Source organism: Pinus tabuliformis, chromosome 5_1, assembly GCF_031772625.1.
Source record: "Pinus tabuliformis cultivar Carrire ecotype Pingquan chromosome 5_1, CPIR1, whole genome shotgun sequence".
NCBI classification, from domain to species: Eukaryota; Viridiplantae; Streptophyta; class Pinopsida; order Pinales; family Pinaceae; genus Pinus; species Pinus tabuliformis.
This window is the reverse complement of record NC_142305.1, coordinates 258,291,638-258,302,206: the sequence shown is the minus strand read 5'-3', so window position 1 is coordinate 258,302,206 and position 10,569 is coordinate 258,291,638. Positions and strand designations below refer to the sequence as shown.

At 36.9% G+C, this 10,569-nt stretch overlaps 1 pseudogene across 1 annotated transcript; it reads left to right on the top strand.

The window, feature by feature from the left end:
* The first annotated feature begins 4,640 nt into the window (after positions 1-4,640).
* Positions 4,641-7,574, top strand: LOC149164378 (adenylosuccinate synthetase 2, chloroplastic-like; annotated as a pseudogene). Its single transcript, XR_016260694.1, has 4 exons — positions 4,641-5,177; positions 5,269-6,187; positions 7,059-7,161; positions 7,298-7,574. The product of XR_016260694.1 is annotated as an adenylosuccinate synthetase 2, chloroplastic-like (transcript).
* The last annotated feature ends 2,995 nt before the right edge of the window (positions 7,575-10,569 follow it).

Below are 10,569 nucleotides of genomic sequence, written 5' to 3'. Positions count from 1 at the left end.
TTACACTCATGAAGACAGTGATGGACTTTCAAATAGTGATGAAAATGAACAAGGTAACAATTATAGACTTTTAATGGCTTTTGAAGATGATGATTTCTTGGATGCTATAGATGAAGAAGGTCATTATGAAGAGATTTCTAAACTCAAAATTTGCTTAGAAGAAAAGAATATGATCATAGATAGTTTGCAATTTCAACTTGCTGAAAGGGAAAAACATCATGAAAAGTTAGAATGTGAAATTGTGGGACTCAGAAAAGATATTGAGAAAACAAAAGCTCTTAATCTTAGATTTACTAAAGGATCTGAAACTCTAGATGAGATTATCAAAGTGCAGCGTTCTACACTAATCAAGAGAGGTCTAGGATATAATGAAGAATCATCTCAAGCACTGAAGCCATCCACTTCGAAAAGTTATCTTGATGCAGCAAGGAGAAGTGAAACGAGTGACAATCAACAAAAAAGGAACAATGCTGCTCACTAGGTAAATCAGGGACAATTTACCTCAAGAATGAACAAAGACTACAAGTTAAATAGGGGGAAATCTACTTTAAAGATAAAAATAAGTTACAACCAGCCACACGTAAAACCTTCTCAATTTGCCTCAAAAATGGATGTCAATAGAAACTACAATCATTTGGCTGGTAGAGTTGATAATCACAAGAATTTCTTCGATGGCCAATGTTTCTCTTGTCATAAATTTGGTCACAAAGCAGCTCAGTGTGTTGCCTACAAAACTATCATGACTAGAGAAGCTAAAAAACAGAGTATGACTGGATCATGAAAAGAACCTACAATAACTTTTCTGCTCTTGAAAATGAAATAGAATGTTCTATTTGAAAACAATTTCGGTCATGAAGATTCTGAATGCAGGAGAAGGTTTTGGTAGACAAAATGATATATTGTGACAAAAAGAGTGGGATCCCATTGGAAAATAATCTCCTATCTAGTTGGAAGAGAGATATCTTCATGTATTAAGACAATGTTATCGTATGAGACAAGATTAGGCTTGTGGTTGATGCTTCTGTGAGAGGGAGAAAGGATGAATATTCTATCCTTTGTTGACATGTACTTGTTCCAACATAATATTTATTTCATGTCTTGTATGAATAAGAAAATAGACGATTGATGCTCAAAATAATTGCATAAAGCAATGTGAATAAACCCTTCAGTGAATTGTTTGAGTCGGTACTGAATATGAGCACTTTGATATGTTTCTGATCTTTAGAGAGAAACATGGATTGATGGATGTGACCCGACTAGGCAAGGGTTTGGGCTAATCAAGGACATTGAGCTATGCTCTTCACCCTTGTTTGTGCTTCGAAGGCGAGGAATTGAGCCTTAGAGATCTTGGGGTTGAGGGACCTCTCGATTTGACAAAGTATAACCTAGTTGGCATGCAACCTTCCCACCCATTTGGCTAATGGGTGTTGGCTTCTTGCGTAGGCAAAATCCTTACCATTTATAGGATGGGTGTTGGCTTCTTGGATTAGGCGCAATCCTTACTCTTGGGGGTCAAGTTGGGAAGATCAACAAATGATAGGATGGGCACAATCTTTGCCATTTTTGGTAAGTGTTATCCCTCCTATTATCTCCATACTATGGGATGTGAACAACCATTACCTCATAAGGTAAGTGGTATCCCTCATATTTTCTGTTGATTCCCAAGTTATAGAATCAACTCATCGATGGCACATGAATCTTGAGTTGTAACTTTGGCTCCTGAGTGGAACATGATTTCGAGAATGTGGCATTGACTCCATGCTGAGAGATGATTCTTGAGTTGTAGCATTGGCTCCTCACTCAAAGATTATTCATGGATTGTAGAATTGGCTCCCTACTGGAAAATGATTCCCAAGTTGTAGCATTGGCTCCCTGGTAGATGATTCCCTCGTTGTAGCGTCAACTTCACATTGGCAGATGATTTCGAGAATGTAGCATTGGCTCCGCGCTAGCAAATGATTCTCGTGTTATAGAATGGACTCCCTATTGGCAGATGATACATCATCTCCCTGCTCGCAGATGGTTCCTAGGTCGTAACATTGGCTCCCCGCTAATAGTGATTCCAGCTAGTAGTAGTGTCTCTATGTGGTAGCTTGAGCTCCCATATGATGTCAAATTCTTGTTCTTTTAATTTCGAGAGTGTTCATTGCATGATCAGAGTTGAAAGTTGATTTGATATTTTAGATGGGACATATGTTGCAGTTAGTAATTTCTCCTTAGGTGAGAGGGAATTTTAATTTTATAGCTCAAGGGCAAATTCCTTCCTTTGGATAGTCTTCCTCATCAAGAGATAATCCTCCTAGCCCTTGGAAGAATTTATTTTGGTTAAGGAAAAATGTATTTTTAATATGGAAACCCACATGTGCATAAAAGGTTAGGTCAAACCTAAAGAGAAATTTGACAATCGTGGAAGCCTATAAACACAAGTCAAGTGAACCTCATTTGGACATGATCATCAAGCATATTCTTCTCCTCTATTCTTTTGATTGGCTCATATAGGTTTGAGGTTGGTTTACATAATTGGTTCACACAAGTCCGAAATTTGCACGGTTCAAGCTCGAATGTGTGAAGTAGGGCTTTTGGTCTCTAGCCATATGGTTGGAACAAGGAAATTTTGACTGCAGTCACCAGTATACAAGATTATCAGTGCAACTCCAGTATTCCACAGTGATGATCACTAGTTCCATCAACTTGTGACCCATAGTTTTGATAATAGTTGATCACATTTTTTGACCCTTGATAGGAGGCTCGAAAATTATGATATGAAGTAGATCTTTCTATGGGACCCATCTCTCAAATATTGTTTGGTTAGTTTTGCTTGATAATATGGCGATTGGTGAGATGGAATATTGTACTCTCTCTTTGCTAGAAATTTTATGACAATCTAATAAGAAGAATAATTTGAAAGGGTTTCCCCTCTTGTGGGGTTTTTCGTTGGTCTCTTAGCAAATCATGGTGTCTCTATTTGTGCATGGTTTTTTCTGATGTACCTTTTACTATTCTGCTACATAGTAGATGTTACTTTTATTTCTACATAATTTCTGCTGATGTTATGATGATATGGTGTGCATACAATGTAAATGGTGAAAAGTTTGTTAATGCAATATCTAAAGCAAATAACAATACTGCACTAAGGAAAAATAGCATGAATGCTCACACTTGAAATTTGAGTAAACATAGAAGGAGATAAGCTGAAAATAAAATTAAAAATTAGTTTTCTGCATTTCCCTCTAGAAATATTTACCCTTGGGATGTAATCATCATCTTGATTCCTATTGGTTATTTTAAAGTTGTTTTTGTTATTACATTCTTTATTTCAAGGTCCATTTTTAAAGTAAAAAATATCCAAATGCTTTGTTCTATCATTCGATATTTTAGCTGTTACTAAGCATTTCTATAAATCTAGACCACCAAATTTAAATTTACATACTAAACTTGACATAAGATACAAGAAGATGTTGGCATTGTCTTAACCTACAAGTGAGGAATCAAGTAGGATTACATGTTATTGGCAAATAAATTAATCGTCAAAAGATAAATAAATTATGCCTTCAACAAGTAAGAAAGGGTTTTCTAGCCGTGAAAAAATAAAGCCTAAAGGAATTTAGTGTCATGTAAGATATGGAAATTGATATTATGCTCTTATAGTTCATTGTTCCAAAATTCAACTTTGTATATGATATTTGAAGTAATCCATGCGGATGGGAAGCAGTTAGGAATTTTAAAATGCAATTAGGGTTGAAGGCATATCTAATCTAAGAAAGAAGTCTTGAGAAGAGTCAATTTTCTTAGAACAATATTATATTTATTTCCTAGGATCTCATCTAAAGGAAAATGATATTTATTATTTGTTGTAGTACCAAACAATCATGAAACCTTGTGAAGGATTAATGGCCTAATTCAAATGATTTTGTATTTTCTTGTTTTAGTTTTAAAATTGCTCATGTATTCTTGAATTTTAATGTAGTTTCTCTTTCATAATGTATGATCTTTTCGATATTATCAAAGAATAGTTTCACATGGAAGTAATGGGCTTGATATTTATTTGCCATACTAAATATTCACTTGAACTCACTTAATTTTCATTCAACTCAATATACAATATTATCTTGGATGCTAAGTAATGTTATAAGTGAATGGTCTAGAAGTTAAAGTGCTTAGGAGTCATAAAGGCAATGATGAGTATGGTGATTAAAAGAATTGTAGCTCAATATACAATATTATCTTGGATGCTAAGTAATGTTATAAGTGAATGGTCTAGAAGTTAAAGTGCTTAGGAGTCATAAAGGCAATGATGAGTGTGGTGATTAAATGAATTATATCTTAAGAATATTTGAGTTATAATTTTGTTTTATTTGTCCATGTTTGATTTTTTTTGAAATGTTTGATTTGTTGATACTTGAAGTGGAAGAATTGTGTTCTTTTGTATGAGTTAGAGTATCTTTACGCCGTAAGGCGTTTCCCTATGAGACGAACTTCCCTAAAATCCATTTGTCATTGCTGTGTGCCGTTAGATCATGTGTTAGACGATTAGAAGATTGTTAATCGTTGGATCAAGAGAAGGTTAATCGTTCGATAAGGGAAAGATCGGAGCGTGAAAGATTTGCCCGTACCTTTTTCGTCTACTCCGCTCTTGCTTTCCGTGCTGCCTGACAAACCTCTGAAATGGGCTCCATCGAATCTCTGGGGCAAAGTTTATCCATGGCTTTCCTGAATGTTTAGCTATTTCCTTCTGTTCAAATCCTTCAGTTTCAGCCCCCTTTACCCCAGTTCCATTCTGGATTACCCTCCGATCTGCCTGAACTGGATCATAGCTTCTGCCAGGGATTTGGGGTTTTGAAGGTTGCTCAATCCGCGGTCTGTGGGAATAAATGGCATCTGTGCTGATTAGCGATCTCTGTGTTCCGAATTTGCACAGATTTTCGCAGGATAAGAAGAAGAGGCAGCAGGGGTTGCGGTCAGGGTTTGCGCATTCTGTGAACTTTCATTTGGCTAAAGGTCGAATTGAACTGCAGAGTAGAAAGATAAAATGCAATGCCAGTGTCGAGGAGGCCGACGCCATTGTTGAGGCAGAGAAATCCCTGAGTCAAGTGGGTGCAGTGCTGGGAACTCAGTGGGGTGACGAAGGAAAGGGCAAGCTCGTGGCACAGCGCTATGATATTGTGGCCCATTGTCAGGTACTCACCCATCCTCCATTTTTTTTCATTGTCGTTAAATCCATCTTAACTGGTAAGTATATTTACCGATTATACTACATCTTTATCGCAGGGAGGGGCAAATGCAGGTCACACCATATACAATAGCGAGGGAAAGAAATTTTCTCTTCACCTTGTCCCTTCTGGAATAGTGAATGAGAAAGCCCTATGCGTTATTGGGAATGGAGCCGTTGTGCATCTTCCAGGACTATTTGAAGAGATAGACGGGCTTGAGTCTAATGGAGTTTCTTGCAAAGGAAGACTGTTGATTTCTGACCGTGCTCATTTACTATTTGATTTCCATCAAACTATTGATGGAATGAGAGAAGCAGAACTTGCAGGGTCGTTAATTGGAACGACAAAAAGAGGGATTGGTCCTTGCTATGCAAGCAAGGCAATCCGGAATGGTATTCGGGTAAGTGATTTGAGGCACATGGATACATTTCCTGAGAAGTTGGATATTCTTTTGCATGATGCCGCATCCCGTTTTAAAGGCTTTGAGTATAGTAAAAGCATGTTACAGACTGAAGTGGAGCATTACAAGAGATATTCTAAGTGAATAGAACCTTATATTGCTGACACTGTTCATTTGATGAATGCATTCTCAAGTGGATGAAAATTGGATTCATCAAGAAAGTTTTAAAAATTTACTGATGACTAACGACGGTTTTGATCTGCAGGCTAAAGCGTACACAACAAGAGTTGGTTCAGGTCCTTACCCGACAGAACTCTTGGATGAAGCGGGTGAAGATCTTCGATCAGCTGGACATGAATATGGCACCACAACTGGCCGGCCTCGTCGTTGTGGTTGGCTAGATCTGGTTGCACTTAAATATTCTTGTCAAATCAATGGTTTCTCAGCACTTAATCTGACAAAGCTTGACGTACTTTCTGGGTTATCTCGAATTAGGCTTGGGGTAGCCTATAAAGGGCCTGATGGAAATGTGTTGAAATCTTTTCCTGCGGACCTTGACCTTCTGCAAAAAGTAGAGGTACTTTCCTTTCAATTCAGAGCCATGGATCTCAATTACTTAACGGGCAACTTAAAATAGTATGCTTCTGTAATTATTATGTATGAGTATTGCAAGTATCTTGAAAAACATTTTGTGATGCATAACAGTTGAAAAAGGGGAACTTCAGGCATAATAAGTGAAAAAATACTGTGACTAGATGTCAGGCCGGCATCTACAAGCCTGTGTTTTGATCTTTAGATTATACGAATACATATATGGTTCAAATCCATAATCAGTAGAATAGTACCATGTAGGCAACAACTAAATGAAGCATATTTGTTTGTACCATGGAGGCAACAGTTACATTAATGTCAGCTTATCTAATGCTGTCTGCTTAAGCTTCACATCCTTGTGAGGTTTAATCAGACAGCTTCATTTACGATGATCATTATATCGAGTGCTATGCTGCAATCTCTACCTTTAAAAAATCAGATATGAATTATTTTGCTAAAACTTACAGAAAGCTTGTTTGCACTGAGGCTTTGGCCCCATAATTTTCGCCTCTTGAACCTTTGACCCTCAATTTGTTCTTGACAACACATTTTTGCATTCTTTTGACTAATAAATTTCATGGATCTAACTGTTAATTTTATTTTATTTGGTCATTTGTGTTGGACCTGCTACCAGTTTGAGTCTCTCTCGGTATATAGTTTTATTTGTATCTTTGTAGATAATATTCTGCATATGTCATATTCCTTTTTCCTTGCAGTTTGTTTCTAACATTATGTCATGTCAAGGTTATTTGAAATCTTGTTTCCTTGAGAAAGTTTCTCATTTCAAACTCAAATTTTGATAAAAGCATTTTTCTCTTCTCTGGTACCCAATTCTAATATAACTTGGTCACATGCAGGTTATTTATGAAGATCTGCCTGGATGGCAGGCTGATATATCTAAAGTGAGAAGCTATCAAGACTTACCATCTGCTGCTTGCCTCTATGTGGAAAGGATCGAGAGTTGGAATACCAATCGATTATATTGGTGTTGGGCCAGGCCGTGATGCTTTAATAGTGAAGTAATAAGATCAACAGATTTTGAAGTCATCCCATGGAGTTTGCTGTCCAAGAAGCAGGTCAACCTCTATGTGGAAAGGATCGAGAGTTGGAATACCAATCGATTATATTGGTGTTGGGCCAGGCCGTGATGCTTTAATAGTGAAGTAATAGGATCAACAGATTTTAAAGTCATCCCATGGAGTTTGCTGTCCAAGAAGCAGGTCAAAAACATGCATGGGAACTTTTAATGGCCTAACATTCCCTGTGTCATTTTTGGCTTTTGTGACTTTTTTATATCAGTCCCTTGTCCAGAACACTTTGGTTAGTCTAAGCAGGAATAAATTCAAGAAATTATAGGCTCTTGTTTTCTACAATGCATGAGCGTTTAATGACAGAGAGGTATTAGTAACTCGTCACTGCGAAACTGAAAAAGGGTACGTAACCAACAAATCATACTACCGTATCTGAAGAAAAAGCAGCAACTAAAAAGAGAAATTATACTAATGCATATATAGTTTACTTGCATGATAATGATGTGTTCTCAGCTATAAAACATTGTTTGCAGTGGCTGGTAAAATTCAGCTAGTGCAATTGTGTTGGATAATGAAATTTTCCATCATCTCCTGATTTTCTGCCACTATTTCACCACTGGCTGATAAACTCACAATGTTTCTAGCTGATATTTTCAAGATTCTTGGAATTAGTGTCCAGTTAATGCCCAAGGGTCGTAAAAAGGAATGTCAAGCATGTATTAAAAGGTTCATGATGATAATGGGTTCCACGACCAGTGAAGGTATCATCCGAAGATCTTTCTGTCTTTTTCTTTCCGATCTTTAAATAGAGAAGAAATCAAATTGCACTGTTGTGAAAATTAGCGTGTGCAAAAGTATTCTGTTTTAGGTAAAAGATGTGTTGATCGTCTGAATGGTCAGTTTTTGGTTTGGAATGAGGAAGTACAATCTGATGAGGGGCTTGAAAACATTTTAGACACTACAAGAACTTTTTAATGATATTTTGATTATATCAAAACTAGATTTACCGTTCACTTAACTGACAGAAAATTGTTATTATTTTGACGGAGTATCTGATTTGACAAATGGGAATCGTCAAGTGTTTTTAGACCTTTCAACTAAAAAACCAAATTCTTGGAGACCCTTGAACGAAAGGTATTTTTGTTTCTGGACCTTGGAGACCCTTGAACTAAGAATAGGGTTTCATTATTGGTACATCTCTAGGTTTTGGATTGTAGCAAACCTCAGGGATCAAACTTAACTCCATGATTATGAGGCATCCGCGTTCTCACAATTTACTTGCAGCTCATTCTCAGTTTTAATGGGAAGGTGATATATGGTGTATTATTGTTGCAGTGGCAGGGGATAGATTTTAATTGCTGGTTAGACCAAAAGAAATTGATGCAAATCAATATTGAAAATTAGATTTATTGGTTCCACTATAGTTTGCATATACAAAGAAGAAACTGCTCTTTTTTCAAGTTAGAATATTTATATATACATGTTCAGCTCGACAACAAATGATAATTTATCAAAACCATGAGAATGCTACACAACTTCCTTCATAAGCCTTCTTAGGAAGACCATGAAATAAGACGAGTGACCCTGTGCTTGTATTCGTATCTTATTCTACATAACATCTTCTTACTTCGTTGGAGAACAATTAGCGGCAGTATTTATATCAGTTTCTATGGAATGTTTCTGATGTTATATATTGAACAGGTCCATTATACCATATTCCTGGTAAGCCATATTTTATTGATGACTGCATTAATTACTTCAGTTTGGAGACTGAACACATCATAATGACTCAATTAATTACATTACAGTATTGGGATATTGTGTTGCATCATAACAGTATGGATTGAATTGATGGGAAAATTACATTGTATTGTTATTGTTTTGCATATTATGAGTTTCTTATGGATTCCACAATCTCCCCTGTTTAGTTACTATTGGTAATCACAAGCCTGCATATTATGAGTTCCTTATGGATTGCACACTTTTCCCCTGTTTAGCTACTGCTGGTAACCACTAGATATTCAATGACATTTGATCCTGAGAATTCCTTGAGCATTTGCACTAAAGCATCTTCTAACCAAGCTAATCCTTGGGACTATCTCTGCTAGATTGTTATCAACTAACCTTGGTGGCATTTGATATTATAGTGAATTTTCATTTGCTATTATTCCAAATAGTCTGCAGGCTTATTCAGAAGTATCCCACTGGCTTGGTAATTGATCAAGTCCCTGAAATTGAAGCCATCACCAGTGAGGCTGATTTCTCCATGCCTTTTAGAATGACCATGTATGAAACTGTAAACCTTGAAAGCCTTTTCTATATTTTCTGAAGGATACAAACACCAGGAATAAGAAAATGAAGGAAAGTGAAAGTTGCAGGTTTTTTTTGGCAGAAGCATCATAGATGTGAACGAAGGTTGTTACATCAAAGAAATAAAGAGCGATTATACAAGATCCCCATATCTACATAAGCAAGGAGAGCTAGAATATAGAGTTTGGTTCCAACTTCAAGAAATATAACTTTGAAAGTGAAAACGAGAAGTTTAGGAATAGGAATCAACTTTCTGCGATGTGTCAAATTATTTGGGATTTTTCATCTTTGTTGCTTCATATAAGAATTTATTAAAGATAACAATATCAGTGAATCTTTTTCAAATTTTGGATTTTGCAGAGTCTATCCCTGTTTTCATGAAAGGAAGTTTGTTCATGGAAATGTTAAGCCAAGCAACATCCTTCTGGGCTTTGACATGGAGCCATACGTAGCAGATTTTGGGCTAGAAAAGCTACTGGACACTGCCAGTGTCAAGTATAGTAGCTCTGCTATCCACCTAAGGATCCTTGAAGGTATATTTTCAGGGAGTAAACGCTCCACTGGCTCCCGCGATAGCCTGCAAACAACACCTGATTTGCTGGGTAGTCCAGGCACATCCAAGAACTTTGTATCTCCTTACCAGGCCCCAGAGGCATTGAAAACTCCCAAACACAACCAAAAGTGGGATGTTTATTCCTTTGGGGTTATTTTTCTGGAGATTCTTTCTGGGAAGCCACCATCAGATAAGGATTTTGTAGCATGGGGTCAAAACGTTGTTGATGACAAGCATCGCGTTTTGCACATCATAGGTCCTACTCTTCGACCAGAGGTTGAAGGAAGGGAAGAAATCTCAGTGTATGTGGGGATTGCATTGAATTGTGCTTCTGCTTCCCCTCAAAAGAGACCATCAATGAAAGAGGTATTGCATTTTCTAGAAATAAATGCCATCATCCACAACCGATTAACCAATTCTTTCGTAGCATCCTTTGCTTTGACATAAGTTGGACAGAGATGAGGCCTTACACCC